Below are 16,115 nucleotides of genomic sequence, written 5' to 3'. Positions count from 1 at the left end.
GGTATAATCTGAATAGCTGAAACAAGAGAGTTATATAAAGAAAAAGAACACTCTCTGGCCAGATACATGGCTCAGGTCTGTAATCCCAGCACTCTGGGAAGCCAAAGTGGGCGGATCCTTTGCAATTAGGAGTTCAAGACCAGCCTGGCTAACATGGTGAAACCCCATATCTACTACAAATAGCAAAAAAAATTAGCTAGGGGCAATGATGCATGCCTGTAATCCCAGCTACTCCAGAGGCTGAGGCAGGAGAATCACTTGAACCCAGAAGGCGAGGTTGTAGTGAGCCGAGATCGTGCTATTGCACTCCAGCCTGAGCAACGAGAACAAAATTCTGTCTCTAAATAAATAAATAAATAAATAAAAGAGAAAACACTCTTTTTTCATGAAACGGGAGAAAACACATAGAGATGCTGAGTTAGCCAACTGACTCGTCTGGGGCCTCTAAACAGATCTCACTGCAGGAGAAAAATGCTTCAGCTTGACCTTCAGAAGAATCTCACCCCGGCTCTCTAGCTGCAAGTCCCCAGGCTCCTGAGACACCCACACACCACAGGGACAACTCCCCAAGTCCCAAACACATCCTACTCTATCCCTCTCCCATGCCCTGATTCTGCTGCCCCCTGGGTTCTTCCTAGCATTGTTAACTTTCACTCCCCAAATCCCAGCTCCTCCAAGAGATGCTGCAGTGTCTCACCAATCAGAGTAATCTCCAGAGAGGTACTTACTCCCTGACGCCTCCATCGAAACCACAGACACAATTTCCTCGCCATTGCATTTGTCTCCTCCACTGAGGTGGTACCACCCTCAGAAGCACCCCGGATTGGCCTTATAGGTAAATATTCCTCCTCTAAGTTGAAATCGGAAATACTGGCTGGGCGCGGTGGCTCACGCCTGTAATTCCAGCACTTTGGGATGCTGAGGTGGGCAGATCATGAGATCAAGAGATTGATACCATCCTGGCCAACAGAGTGAAACCCCATCTCTACTAAAAACACAAAAATTAGCTGGGTGTGGTAGTGTGTGCCTGTAGTCCCAGCTACTCAGGAGGGTGGGGCAGGAGAATCACTTGAACCTGGGACACAGAGGTTGCAGTGAGCCGAGACCGCACCACTGCACTCCAGCCTGGTGACAGAGCGACACTGTCTCAAAAAGAAGAAAAAAAGAAAAGAAAAGAAATACTCCCTGAAATCACATGTACAATTACCTTGCCACCCCACCTGCCCCCTCCACTCTGGTGGTATCACCCCGCAGAACCACCTGTGATCAGCCTCGTAGTTTAAGCATTTGTCCTCTAAGTTGAAATCTCTGAAGACAGAAGGCTAGGACTCATAAATTGATGTAGTGGAAAAAGAACTCTGGGCATCAGAGAACCTTAATTTGAGACCCCACCCCTTCACTGACAACGCACATGACTCTGGAGATCTTGAGTCTTCCAGCAGACAGACTACCTAATCTGTCTGAGTCTCAGGTTTCCTACTTCCGATATACAAACTCATTCCTTCCTCTTCATTCCGTGGCTTAAGGAAATTGTCAGCAAAGGTGTTTCAAGCTACGTTCGGTACTGACGCGTGGCTACACAGGTGGCTGAGACACAGATTGTGTCTTCAAAGCACCACCATCTCCTTGAAGAGGAGACAGCTGCACCACTGGGGGCCGGCCAGCTGTCCGTGACACTGGGCCACAGAGAACTGGGCTACTGAGGAAGGAGGGATCTCTTGCAGGAACTGAGATGTCGGGAGGCTGTGTGCAAGCCTCAGGACATCCCGAAGGCTGGCTCTGTGCCCTGACTTGCAGCGATGGGTCTGAATAGGCGGAGCTATAAAATAAAGGACTCTGAATGCTGAGCAGGACCAGGATAAACCCCACTGTACTCCCCTATCACGGAGTAGAAACTCCCTTAGCTAAACGTGAGATAGAAACCCTTCACTGAAGAAGAGCTCATTCCCCAGGCCCCTCTCTGGCCCTTTCGAAGCACCTGTGTCCCCACCTGTCTTTCTATTCCTGCGTCCCCACATTACCCTTTTGCTCTTGTTTACGCCGTGCGGAAGGTAGAGTTCAAAGAACTGCTTCTAGGAGTTCCCTAAGGGCCACACCCTGGCACTGAGAAAAGAAGAGCCATGGAGATCCTACTGGCCAGGCCATTACAGGCTGGGCAGCGGGTTCGTGAACTTTCTGTCCCTCCATTAAGTAAATGCATTACTCCCCTTGTATCTGGAATATATAAAGAACTTTTATACTCAGTAAGAAGATAAATATGCCAGATTTTGTTTTGTTTTGTTTTGTTTTGCTTTTTTGAGATGGAGTCTCACTCTGCCCTCCAGGCTGGAGTGCAATGGCACAATCTCAGCTCCCTGCAATCTCCGCCTCTTGGGTTCAAGCAATTCCCCTGCGTCAGCCTCCCAAGTAGCTGGGACAACAGGCGTGCACCACCACGCCCAGTTAATTTTTTGTATTTTAGTACAGACGGAGTTTCAACATGTTGGCCAAGTTAGTCTCCCTCTCCTGACCTCGTGACCCGCCCACCTCTGCCTCCCAAACTGATTACAGGTGTGTGCCACTGCAACTAGCCCAAATATGCCAGTTTAGTAATCAGCAAAATATCCGAAGAGACATCTTTCCAGAGAAGACGGGCAAACGGCCAAGAGCACAGGTAAAAGGGCTCAGCATCCGTAGTCATTAGGAAAACGCAAATCAAGACTCCAGTCAGATACCACTTCACACACGCTAGGATGGCCACAACCCAAAACGTAGATAATAAAAAGTGCTGGTGAGAGTATGAAGGAATTGGAAGCCTCAGACATTGCTGATGAACATGGAAAATGGCACAGTTGCTTTAAACTGGAAGTTTCTTCAAAACTTAAGCACATATTTGCCATATGAACCAGCCAATCCACTCTACTTCACTCAAGAGAAATAAAAATATATGTTCGCACAAAGACTTGTGCACAAATGTCATAGCAGTACTGTTGGTAACAGTCAAAAAATGGAAACAGGCCGGGCGCGGTGGCTCAAGCCTGTAATCCCAGCACTTTGGGAGGCCGAGGCGGGTGGATCACGAGGTCAAGAGATCGAGACCATCCTGGTCAACACGGTGAAACCCCGTCTCTACTAAAAATACAAAAACGTAGCTGGGCATGGTGACTCGTGCCTGTAATCCCAGCTACTCAGGAGGCTGAGGCAGGAGAATTGCCTGAACCCAGGAGGCGGAGGTTGCGGTGAGCCGAGATGGCGCCATTGCACTCCAGCCTGGGTAACAAGAGCGAAACTCCGTCTAAAAAAAAAAAAAAAAAAAAAAAATGGAAACAATCTAAACGTTCATTAACCAGTGAATGGCTACGCAAAACATGGCGTATGTATTATAATGGAATATTATTCAACCATATAAAAGAATGAAATACTGATACATGCTACAAAACACGTGGACTTCAAAAACATTCTGCTAAATGAAAGTTAGACAAGGAGGTCGTGTATTGTATGATTCCATTTATAAGACTTTGGGAGGCCAAGGCGGGAGAAATGCCTTAGCTCAGGAGTTTGAGACCAGCCTGGGCAATATGACAAAGCCCTTTCTCCACTACAGTACAAAAACTTAGCCAGGTGTGCCGGTGCGCACTTGTAGTCCCAGCTACTGGGGAGGCTGAGGCAGGAGAACTGCTTGAACCTGGGAGGCGGGATGGCGCCGCTGCCCTCTAACCTGGGCAACAGAGTGAGACTCCATCTCAAAAAAGAAAAAGAAAAAAGAAAGAAAGAACAAAAAGAGAAATATCCAGAAAAGGCTAATGTATAGAGACAGAAAGTAGGTTAGGGGGTTGCCTAGGACATTTAAAACGGGTCAATTTTATGGCATATAAAATTATAACTCAAAAAAGGTTTAAAAGCAAACACATGAAAAAGGATTGTGCCTCTTAGTAAAGATGCAGTTAAAAACCATTAAATCTAAGTATCTTTGCTGTTCTCATCTCACAACAGCCAGAAGTAATGGTGAAACTGCTCCAAGTGACCACACTCCCCACTCCTGGAACTAGTTGTAGGGGCCCAGGCAGGTGAGTGAATAAAACATTGGTTCTCACTATTCTTTTTCCTCTGTGTAAGAATCACTGGGGGAGAGCCGAGGGTTCCTAAATGCAGGCTCCCGGGCCCCACTCTCCACAATATTGATGCGGTAGTTCTGGGTATTCCCAGGAATCTGCCTTTTTAAGAAGCACCCTTCAGAGTACACAGACCCACACTTTGAGAATTACCATAACAGAGGTGTGCAGGAATGGGATGGGGGCACGTGGGAAGGGAAGCGCAAAAAAGGCAGATGTGCAACTGAGCCCAGAGAAGCAGAGAGGCTACCAAAGTGATGACAGGAACCAAATTAAGTCTCAAAGTTGAGAGGATGGTATTCAGAAGAAGAAAAATAAGTAAAGGCATCCCAGAGCCTATGCATCGCATATGCAAAGGCATGGAAGCATGAATGATGAGTAAATACTGAACAAACATTCTTTATGTGCCAGGAGCTAACAAAGCATGAGAAACAAGGAATTGATACATAGTTAGAAGGGGTGATAGAGAGGGCTAGGAGGGGAGTTGGGAATTTACTAAGAAAGTGACAGCAGATTGAAGAAGATCTAAGGGAAGTTTAGATTAGGCAAGATTTGAGAAAAGATTAAATGGTTGGGGGTTTGGAGGGAAAGGGAGAAACTAGGATGTCTTAGATGTTTTGCTTCAGGGAAGGTGGTGCCAATCAAAACACAGATAGGGAGTGGAGGTGGCCAGGGCAGAGGGGATCAGAGTCAGAGCATCTGCATTTGAAGTGCCTACAGTTGGCAGTTACGAGTAGGGACCTAAAGCTCAGGGGACTTCTGGAAATACATTGTAAGTATTATCTACCCAATAATAATACATGCCTCAGGATTCTTGGGAAGATAAAAGGCGAGCATGAACTTTGCAACTATAAAGTGATGCCGTTTTTATAATTTCTCTCTGAATGGTCCACAGCACTCATCTCTGAATATAAACATGCCATTATAATAACTTCTCTCTGAATGGTCCATGGCACTCATCACTGCGATCTGTACCCAGTGAGTGCTCAGTCCCTGAATTATCATGGCAAGTGTTCCACTTTTGTCTTCCAGACACACTGACAGTAACATCTCACACACTTCTTTTATTTATTTATTTATTTATTTTCTTGGAGACATGAGTCTCACTTTGACACCCAGGCTGGAGTGCAATGGCATGATCTCAGCTCACAGCAACCTCCACTTCCTGGGTTCAAGTGATTCTCCTGCCCCAGCCTCCTGAGTAGCTGGGATTATAGGCGCCTGCCACCACACCCAGCTAATTTTTTGTATTTTTAGTAGAGACGGGGCTTTACCATGCTGGTCTGGTTGGTCTCGAACTCCTGACCTCAGGTGATCCACCCGCCTCAGCCTCCCAAAGTGTTGGGATTACAGGCGTGAGCCACTGTGCCCGGCCTCACATACCACAGTTCTCAAATCACACCACAGAACAAGCACATTGCAAAATCATCTCTGACTGCAAGCCATGGACTATCAAAAGCACCATGGACTAAAAGCATAAAAGAGGATATCTGGCCGGGCACGGTAGCTCAAGCCTGTAATCCCAGCACTTTGGGAGGCCGAGGCGGGTGGATCACGAGGTCGAGAGATCGAGACCATCCTGGTCAACATGGTGAAACCCCGTCTCTACTAAAAGTGCAAAAAATTAGCTGGGCATGGTGGCATGTGCCTGTAATCCCAGCTATTCAGGAGGCTGAGGCAGGAGAATTGCCTGAACCCAGGAGGCGGAGGTTGCGGTGAGCCGAGATCGCGCCATTGCACACTCCAGCCTGGGTAACAAGAGCGAAACTCCGTCTCAAAAAAAAAAAAAAAAAAAAAAGAGGATATCATTTCATATGGTCAGTTACTTCTCATGACTAGAAATGTTTTACTTTATGAAATTCTGTCATCTCAGTTTGAAGAATGCCTTGTCTCTCTGGAATGATGAGTGCTAGAGTCTGGTTTGTTTGACCCCCTCCAAATCTTATGTTGAAATCTGATCCCCAGGAAGAGTCTAATGGGAGGTGGGAGGTGTTTGGGTCACGGGAGCGGACCCCTCATGACTGTCTTGGTGCCATTCTCACAATAGTGAGTTCTTGCTCTATTAGTTCCCAAGAGCGCTGGTTGTTAAAAAGAGGCTGGCATCCATTTGTGAGGTGTAGAGTGGCAAGAAAAAAAAGAGCCTGGCACCTCTCCCCTCCTCCTGCCTCTTCTCTCGCCATGTCATCTGCGTATTCCAGCTTCCCTCCAACTTCCGTCATGAATGGAAGCAGCCTGAAGCCTTGACCAGAAACAGATGTTTCTTGTACAGCCTGCAGAACTGTGAGCCAAATAAACCTCTTATCTTTATACATTCATCTCGGGTATCCTTTATAGCAATACTAATGGACTTAGACAATGAGTAATAGGTGTGCTGAAATTCCTTGTAATCTCAAAATGTACCAGCATTCATTGTAATTTATGTGCAATTAAATAATAGATTCAGCAACTCTCTTAAAAGAAAATGAAAAAAGAGACACCCTAAGGATCAGTTCTTAAGTGCTGGGCCAGTTTTATGAATAGAAATTACCAACAAATGCAAGTGTGATCATTTGATGTAAAATAAAATAGCCAGGTGATCAATTTGGCCCAAGCATTCCTTCAGCCTCCTTTTGCTTGTTCAGCTTCCTCATGTGTCTCCAGCTTCCTGGATCTACTTTTACACTTGACTTTAATTTTTAAAAAAATTTTTTAGGAGTCGTGCTCTGTCACCCAGGCTGGAGTGCAGTGACAGGATCTCAGCTCACTTCCACCTCTGCCTCCTGAGTAGCTGGGATTACAGGCATGCGTCACCACACCCGGCTAAATATTTTTTTATTTTTTGGTATAGACGAGGTTTCACCATGTTAGCCAGGTTGGTCTTGAACTCCCGACCTGAAGTGATCCACCAAAGTGCTGGGATAACAGGTGTGAGGCACTACACCTGGCCAACTTTTCTTTTTTAAGACAGGGTCTCATTCGGTCTTAGACAGAATTGCCCAGGCTGGAGCGCAGTGGTGCAAATCACAGCTCACTGCAACCTCGAACGCCTGGGCTCGAGTGATACTCCTGACTTGGCCTCCCAAAGTGCTGGGATTACAGGCATTAGCCACCACTCCCAGCCTCAATTTATTACTTCAACACAATCAATAAGAGTTTTCAACTCCTGCTGTTGACCACTAAAAAACTACTACAGGTTCTTCTGTTTTTCCTCTTTGAACCTGGGAGGCCAAAGTAAAAGGGGAAACAGAGAAGTTAGGTACAGTGGGAAGAAAAGATTGGTGTGGAAGAAACAGAAAAAGGAAACAAGAGAAAGCTTCAAAAAGAGAAAGGGGCTACCAGGCAACTCAAGAAGGAAGAAGCCCACTTCAGCGTCTCTCCAAACCGTGTTCAAGACCAACCTGGCCAACATGGTGAAACCTCATCTCCACCAAAAACTAAAAACACAAAAGGCAACTCTCAGATTCCAAAAGACAAAACAATAGTAGATGAATTGAGAAGAATCAAAATTGAAAAGGGAACTCATCTGGGAGTAAAATGCTGGGGTTTTTTTTCTCATTTTTTTCTTCAGGGTCGTCCTGAAGTCAGAACTGTGTGGGGGTGCAGGTTGCAAACACTACGACAGAACCTCTTCTTTCTGGCTAGAAGAACTGGAAACGGGACCCCGGCCAATAGAAGAGGGTGAGGAAAGCCCAGGATTGGGGTTTTGTTTGCATTTTTCTCTCCCACCCGCGGCTGCAGTAACAGAACTGTGTGGCAGAACAGGGAGCAGCACAGGCACCTAGAGCTTTCTTCGAAAGAAACCTGGGCGGCTGGGTGCAGTGACCGTGGCTCATGCCTGTAATCCCAGCACTTTGGGAGGCTAAGTTGGGCGGATAACGAGGTCAGGAGTTCGAGACCAGCCTGGACAACACAGTGAAACCCCATCTCTACTAAAAATACAAAAATTAGCCGGGTATGGTAGCGGGTGCGACTATTAGGCCTCCCACTCCTAACACCTTCACAATGGCAGTGAGGATTTCAACGTATGAATTTTGGGAGGACATAAACATTCAGACCATAGTAGCTTCCAAACTAAGATTACAAACGGACGCCTCCAACTCCAGTATATCACACTATAATCAGACTGAACGATACATCCACCACCTGGAAGCACATTTTACCTAGTTCTGAAATTATGTTCCGCCCATTTTCTTAGTGTAGTCCAATTTGACTGTTCTTGTTGCCTTAGGATAAAATAATTCATTTTCACAAGAATCCAGTGAATTCTTCTCTGACTAAAACTAGAAGCAAAGTAGGAAATGATGACAAATCACCAGAACTGATCCTTTGAGACTTACGTTTACAGCATGTCATCTTCTATTCATTCTATCCTCCCTCTTTGATCTTCATTTTTGCATCCCCAGATGCTAGGGATAGAGCAGTCACTCAACATAGGGGGAGTAAGTCAAGCAATGGATCCCAGAATTTCTCTGGATTTCCTAATGGACTTATGCAAAGTAATAGAGGTTATTTTCTCATTAAACTGAGCACAATATTAGACACAAGACAACCAAGCTGTCTAGGTACTACAGGTGTGCCTCTGGTGTTTCCAGCATCTCACTGCTCCAGGAACCATTCTCCTCCTCAGAACTGGCATTTAGGTCACCTCTCTTCTATATTCAGTCTCTTGGAACCTTCTTTCAGTCTCTCAGAATACCCCTTCCCATCAAAATAAAAATGATTTTAGATCAGACTTTTTCTTTTTTTTTGAGATGGAGTCTAAATTTGTCTCCAGGCTGGAGTGTAGTGGCATGATCTTGGCTCACTGCAACCTCTGACTTTCTGGTTCAAACGATTCTCCTGCCTCAGCCTCCCAAGTAGCTGGGATTACAGGCACACTCCACTACGCCCAGCTAATTTTTGTATTATTAGTAGAGATGGGGTTTCACCAGGTTGGCCAGGATGGTCTTGATCTCCTGACCTTGTGATATGCCTGCCTCGGCCTCCCAAAGTGCTGGGATTACAGGCGTGAGCTACCACACCTGGCCTAGATCAGACTTCTATATTGCAGAATGGCCTTTAAATTGTGAAAAGCTGAGGGCTAATAGGAACATCAATTGTTATCTATTTCATCAATGTATCAGGTAAATGTGAAATTTTAAGAATTAGGGGCTAATGCACCTTCTGCAGTTGGCTAAGTGTTCAATAAGAAGCCAGGATTATTATACGTGTAATTAACTAGACAGTGCAGATGAAAACCCCATTCATAATAGTCAAAATTTCTTCTGGTTTTAGACAACATCCTATGTGCCTCTCCGTATAGGGCTATTTGTTGAAAGGGAAACAATCCTGTCACATAATTTCTCAGTGAAAGAAGCCATATTTTCCTAAAGTGGAAAAGCGTCTACTGAAGCCAGAAACAAAATAAGATGGAATTCCCCCGGAAATAAAAGATCAAGTAGGTGAGTATGGTGGCTCATCCCTATAATCCCAGCACTTTAGGAGGCTGAGGCAGGTGCATCACCTGAGGTCAGGAGTTCGAGACCAGCCTGGCCAAAATGGTGAAATCCCATCTCTACTAAAAGTACAAAAATTAGCTGGGTGGGGTGGTGTGTGCCAGTAATCCCAGCTACTCAGGAGGCTGAGGCAAGAGAATTGCTTGAACCCGGGAGACGGAGGTTGCAGCGAGCCTAGGTGGTGCCACTGCACTCCAGCCTGGGTGACAGAGCAAGACTCCATCTCAAAAACAAAGAAACAAAAAAGCTCACGTAGCAAAAGGACAACTGTTGTGTAAGGTCTTAGAACAGGCAAATTCAGAGACACAAAGTAAAATGGTGGTTACCATGCACTCTGCAGGAGGAAAATCTAGAGTTCTGTTTAGTGAGTACAAAGTTTCGGTTTTACGTTATAAAAAAGTTCTGGAGATGGGCAATAGTAATGGTTGCACAACAGCGAGAATGAGCTGAATGCCACTGAATAGTATGCTTAAAAATGTTTAAAATAGGCCAGAGGCAGTGGCTCATGCCTGTAATTCAGGCACTTCGGGAGGCCAAGGCAGGCAGATCACCTGAGGCCAGGAGTTCGAGACCAACTTGACCAACGTGGAGAAACCCCGTCTCTATTAAAAATACAAAATGAGCCAGGCGTGGTGGTGCATGCCTGTAATCCCAGCTACTTGGGAGGCTGAGGCAGGAGAATCAGTTGAACTTGGGAGACAGAGGTTACGGTGAGCCAAGGTCGCGCCATTGCACTCCAACCTGGGAAGCAAGAGCAAAACTCCGTCTCAAAAAAAAAAAAAAGTTTAAAATAGCAAATTTTATGTGTATCTTAAAACAGTAAAAATAATTTAAAAATTCCTTATAATGGTTTGTTCTGACTCTAGGTGCTTTCCCTCTTCCAAGTTCAAGGAGAAATGTCTGAATGAATGGCAAATGCTCACAGCCAAAGTCAGCGACAGATCTAGAAACTGGCGAAGGCTCATTGTTATCAGAATTACCTAACTAAATCATATCAGAAATACTAGACCGCCTATTAGGATACACAATACAAGGCAAATTTTAGTGAGGTTCAGTAACCATTCATGTGCCTTCATACTGTTCCTTTGGTGTAATAATAATTAAAGTTGTCCGCCCTCCAATCCTAAATCCAGGTGACATAAGAAGATGAAGATAAGTGACTGGGTTAAAAGGTCCTGCTGTGAAATTCAGTTGTGAAGTTTAAGATTTTCCACACTTCTTAAAATATGGGGAAATACATTTACAACTAGAATGTAAATAGGATGAGAAGTCGGAATGTCAGATCTAGTCATTTTACCTGGATCTGAAGAAATGAGTTAGTGGTTATATGCCATCAATGTGTTAAGTCAAAGGAGAATCAGGGTGGTTTTTTTTTTTTTGGCCATTAAAATACATGGCACATTCACACTGAAGAACTCTTGCACATGTGTGCCAAGATACATGGAAAAAAGCCTTCAAGCAGCATTCTTTGTAATAGCAAAACATGGGAACCAACCCAAATGCCCGTCAACAAGAGAATGGTAAAATAAATCATGGAGTATTTGCCAAAAAAAAAAAAAATTACATACGTACATGCAACGATGTGGGTGATTCTTAATAACCTAATGTTGAATTTTAAGAATTCGAGATTAGGCAGGGCATGGTGGCTCACGCCTGTAATCCCAGCACTTAGGGAGGTTGAGGTGGGCAGATCGCCTAGGTCGGGAGTTTGAGATCAGCCTGGCCAACATGGTGAAACCCTTTCTCTACTAAAAATACAAAACTTAGCTGGACATGGTGGCAGGCACCTGTATTCCCAGCTACTTGGGAGGCTGAGGCAGGAGAATCACTTGAACCCGGGAGGCGGACATTGCAGTGAGCTGAGATTGTGTCACTGCACTCCAGCCTGGGTGACAGGGAGCAACTCCATCTCAAAAAACAGAAAAAAAGAATGTGAGATTATACATACCTTTCTTACACATCAAAAGACAAACCCAAACACTATTGTTTAGGAATACGTACATATGTGATACAACTGGTTTACAATAAAACGGAAAATGATGAACACAAAATCCAGGGTTGGGAGGGACACGAGAGCAGGCACAGAGGAAAAACACAAACATGCAACCAGAGAGCTAACGATCTAGTACTTTTTCCCCAGTCTTCTGTTTATTTTCTTTAACAATTTTTTTGAGATGTAATTCACATACCACATAATTCACCCACTTACAGTGTACAACTCAATGGTTTTTAGTGTATTCACAGATATGCACAACCATCACCACAGTCCATTAGAGAATATTTTCATGTTTCAGTTCAGAAACCCTGTGACCTTTATCACTTCCCTACCCAACCCACCTCCAGCCCCTTCAGCCCTAAGCAACAAAAAAATCTACTTTCCAGCTCTATACATGTCCTTGGTCTGGACATTTTCATAAGAATAGATCATACAATATGTGATATTCTGAATGGCTTCTTTCACTTAGCATAACGTTTTCACGATTCATCCATGTTGTAGCATGTACCAATACTCCATTCCTTTTTATGGCCAAACAATATCTCACTGTATGGATATACCACCTTTTATTTATACACTCATCAACTATGGTCGTTTGGTTGTTTCCACCTCTTGGCTATTAGGAATGGTGTTGCTATAAACATCTGTGTACAGTTTTTTTTTGTAGGCATATGTTTTAATTTCTCTTGGCCATATATTTACAATGGAATTTCTAGGTCATATGGTAACTCTATGTTTAATTCGAAGAACTGTCAAACTTTTCCAAGTGAGGGCACCATCTTATATTCCCACTAGCAGTGTATGAAGGTTCCAATTCCCCCACATCCTCACCAGCACTTGTTATTATCTGACTTTTTAATTATAGCCATGCTAGTGAGTATGAAGTGGTATCCCATCATGGTTTTGATTTGTATTTGCCTGATGAGTAATAATGTTGAGTATCTTTTCATGGGCTTATTTGCCATTTGTTTATCTTCTTTGGAGATAGCTATTAAGATCCTTTGCCCATTTTAAAATTAGATTCGTTTTCTTTTTATTATTGATTTGTAAGAACTCTTTATATGTTGTGGGTACAAGTCCCTTATCAGATATATGATTCCCAAATATTTTCTCCCATTATATGGGCTATCTTTTCACAACTATCTAGTTCTTAAGCCCTGGTTTCTAAACCTACTGATGAATTCACAGTAGTTCAGTTGAATATAATGTTCATAACTTACCTAGACTTAGCATATTATTGTTACATATAAAATGTTACATAATTAATGAAAACAAAACCTCACGCATAAAGACGTTAGGAAATATTCAAAACAAAAGAAAATTCCATAATGCTCAAAATAAATTAATGCTTTTCTTGAGAGTATTTAACTTAAGTACCAGGGTATAACAGGCACTCAATAGAATGTGGCCCATTTATTCTTTCAAAACGTTCCTTGACAAATTCTATACAGAGTGAGTCCATGGGAGTAGCAAACTACTACCAGCAGGACAAATCCATTCCCCTCTCTCTTACTTTTGTGTTTTCTGCTCCTCCTCAAGCTAAGAATGGTTTTTACAGTTTTTAATGACTGGAAAAAATAAGAAAAATATTTTGTTACTAGTGAAAAGTATATGACCTTCAAGGTTCAATGTCTGTAAATAAAGTGAAACACAGCCATACCATTCCTTTAGACTGTCTTTAGCTGCTTCCAAACTATAACCGTGGAATCGAGTAGGTGCCTGCAAAACCTACATGTTTACTATCCAGCTCTTAACTCAAAAGTTTACCAAATCCTACAGTTTATCAGCAAATTAAATTACTTCTCACGTTAACTATGGGGAACAAAAACCTACTTCCTACTAGCAAAAACCACCTTGATAATCACCTTCCTGATTTCTCATAGTCAACTTCTTTTTCTCTTTATCCTTAAGCAATATTTATATGACACTTTGATTGTAATATTAAGAATTTTTTAAATTTCAGGATTCATGGAGAAGCCGCCTCTCCTTGCAAAATCTGCAGTATATTCAAGAAGTCAAGCTCCAGCTACACTTAAGGTACTGAATTAACTATTTTACAAACTTTTATTGTGTATCCATTACAGGCTATGAGCCAAATACCGTTTGGTGCCGCAGGAACTATCAAACAATCCATCCTTGCTCTCAAGAGGCTTGCAGTCTAATTAGACTCCAGTAACTATATATCCACTTCTCTAAAGTTCACTCTACCGTTGTAATTTTACACTAAGTAGGCTTAGCTAGTTTATCAAGCATTCTAAGGAACATTCCTTAAATGAAATCTACAGAAGCAGTAAAGAAATAGAGGAGTATTCCGTAAACTACAGTGCTCGAGTCCCAGACGCTTCTGCATGCCCATGACTATAAAACCAAAGGTCCTAGATCTCTTAGAAAGTGTTCATCTCCACTGTGGCTGTCTGCAGCTAGTCCTAGTCCAATCTCCTAAATGCAGTCACCCATACATACTCACTCTTAAGCATGCATGCATTCAAGTATCACTACAACTCGGAGCGAACACCACCCTGATGAGAATAAAGAAAAGGCCATCTGCAGGTTGATTTTCGGCCCTAAAAGTGATGCTAGGGCGGCTACTTCCACGAACACCCCTCTACCCAAAGCAGCCAGAGAGCCCGCGGCGGTGCCGTTTTTTCCGAGCGGTTCCCCCAAGCCTCAGTTGCCTCTGCATTTTTCAGAAGTGACTCATCGCCTCAAGTCAGGTTCTGCAGCGGGGAAGCCAGGTCTGTTTCTTTCCAGCACTTTCTGATCGAGGTGGCTCAGGTCAGACCCGGCGCAATGACTCCCACCCCCACCCCCGCGCCCCTGGAAGACTCACAGCCGGGGGCCAGGGGGCGAGACCCCCAAAGTTAGAGCGGCCGGGCGGGTGGCGGCGCTGGGGTTGGGAGGCCGCGGCCGCCAGCCAGCCCCGGGCCGCTCCTGCCCGCACCCCGCCTTCCGAGCGGCCGGGACTCCGGGGCTGGGGAGGCGGGGGCAGGGCGCGCCGCTCCGCTGACCCAGATGGAAGTCAGCCCGCGCCCGCACCCCGCGGCCCGCGCCCCGCGCCCCGGTCCCCGCGCCCCGGACCCTGCGCCCGCGCCGCCTTTATTCCCCGCGCACCGCCGCGTCCGGCCGCTTTCCCACCCCACCCATCGCACGCAACTTCCCCGCGCCGGCCGCCGAGCGCCCCCCGCCCCTGCACCCTGACCTCCTCCCCGCACCTGCACCCTGACCCCCCGCCCGCCCCGGCCTGGCCCGGCCGCGACCGCTGCAGGATTACCTGCTTCGCTGCCCCGGGGTCCCGTCCTCGGCGACGCAAATCCGTGGCCCGCCACTGCGCCCTCCTCCCGCGGCCCTCCCCTTCTCCTCCCTCTCCCTCCTCCCCCTGAATCGGAGCCGGTGTCAGTCACGCTGCTCCCGGGGAGAGTCGCCGGCAGCTTCCGGAGCTCCAAATACAGACGAGCTGAGCGGGGAGAGGGAGAGCAAAGCCACGCGGGTGGGGAGTGGAAATAAAGGGGAGCAGAGAGGAGAAGGGGGTGGAGGAAAGGAGGGGCAGATGGGCCGTGGGAGAAAACACAGGGAGATGGGGAAGGCAGAGCCAGGGAGCGCCAGCCTGCCTGCCAAGCGCCAGGCTAGGAGAGAAATGGATTCAGTGCATCAGGCAGTATTGCAAAGAAATCTGGAAAGATCCGGAGGCTCCTGGCTAACGGAGGCACAGATAGGTTGGATCCCCAAACACTGGTGCAGAGAAATGGATAATGGGGTCCTTAGGAAGCAAGAGACCGGCATGTGTACCCCCAGACCCAAAGTGAGGATAAAGGCTCTGGCAGGAGAAGGAGCTAGTAGACAGCTAACGCTTTAGCGAGGCATCAAGGCTGGGTGCACTCATAGTGTGTAACATTTTTAAAAAGTATTGTATAAACAGCAACTTTTAAAAGTCCTGATTGTTTAAAAATTAAAGTAACCGAACCCAGCCGGCTTGAGATGTGCAGTATATTTGTGGCCACTTCCCCTCTATATATTGATTATAATTACAAAATTGGAGGCTTTTCTCTATTAACGTCATTAGGAAGAAAGCACTGATTTTCAATTTTCATCAAAGTTTATTTCAATCTAAAAAAAGTGACTTGAAGCTCTTTATTGAATGAATGCCAGGAAAATAATTGCAGACAAGAGAGAAAAAGTGGGGAAATGGAATTGATGTCTTCCAAAAGTAAAATCTCCAAACAATAAATATGAGATGAATTTCTAAAAGGCCAATATTCTCTGTCGATGCACATAATTTGGTTCTGTACATTACAAGGTTTATTCTGACCCCATAGGTCACAACTTAAAGATCATTCCGATTGCACATTGCTCTCTGCTGACAGTAGTGAGGTACAGTGAGTCTTCGCTTCCCTTTGTCTAGGAAGAAGGGAAACAAAATGACATAAATATTGATCGATGAATGTGTACACTGCGTAAAGCCAGAGCCAGCACCATCCCTGTCTTGTGCATACCTTGCACATGGTAGGCATTGAATAGGTTTATATTAAATAATGAATGGATGGATGAAGCGCGTAT

At 45.1% G+C, this 16,115-nt stretch overlaps 1 protein-coding gene across 1 annotated transcript in view; it reads right to left on the bottom strand.

The window, feature by feature from the left end:
• The window catches only part of CAP2 (cyclase associated actin cytoskeleton regulatory protein 2), a 151,094-nt gene extending 136,010 nt beyond the window's left edge, over positions 1-15,084 (bottom strand). Inside the window, exon 1 of the mRNA XM_039462690.2 lies at positions 14,833-15,084. The gene's annotated coding sequence lies outside the window, so the exon portion shown is untranslated. The remainder of the gene's footprint in view (positions 1-14,832) is intronic.
• Between the last annotated feature and the right edge of the window lie 1,031 nt (positions 15,085-16,115).

This window comes from Saimiri boliviensis, chromosome 4 (assembly GCF_048565385.1).
Source record: "Saimiri boliviensis isolate mSaiBol1 chromosome 4, mSaiBol1.pri, whole genome shotgun sequence".
In the NCBI taxonomy this organism is placed as follows: Eukaryota; Metazoa; Chordata; class Mammalia; order Primates; family Cebidae; genus Saimiri; species Saimiri boliviensis.
Note: the sequence above shows the minus strand (reverse complement) of the source record. Positions and strands in the feature narration are given on the sequence as shown.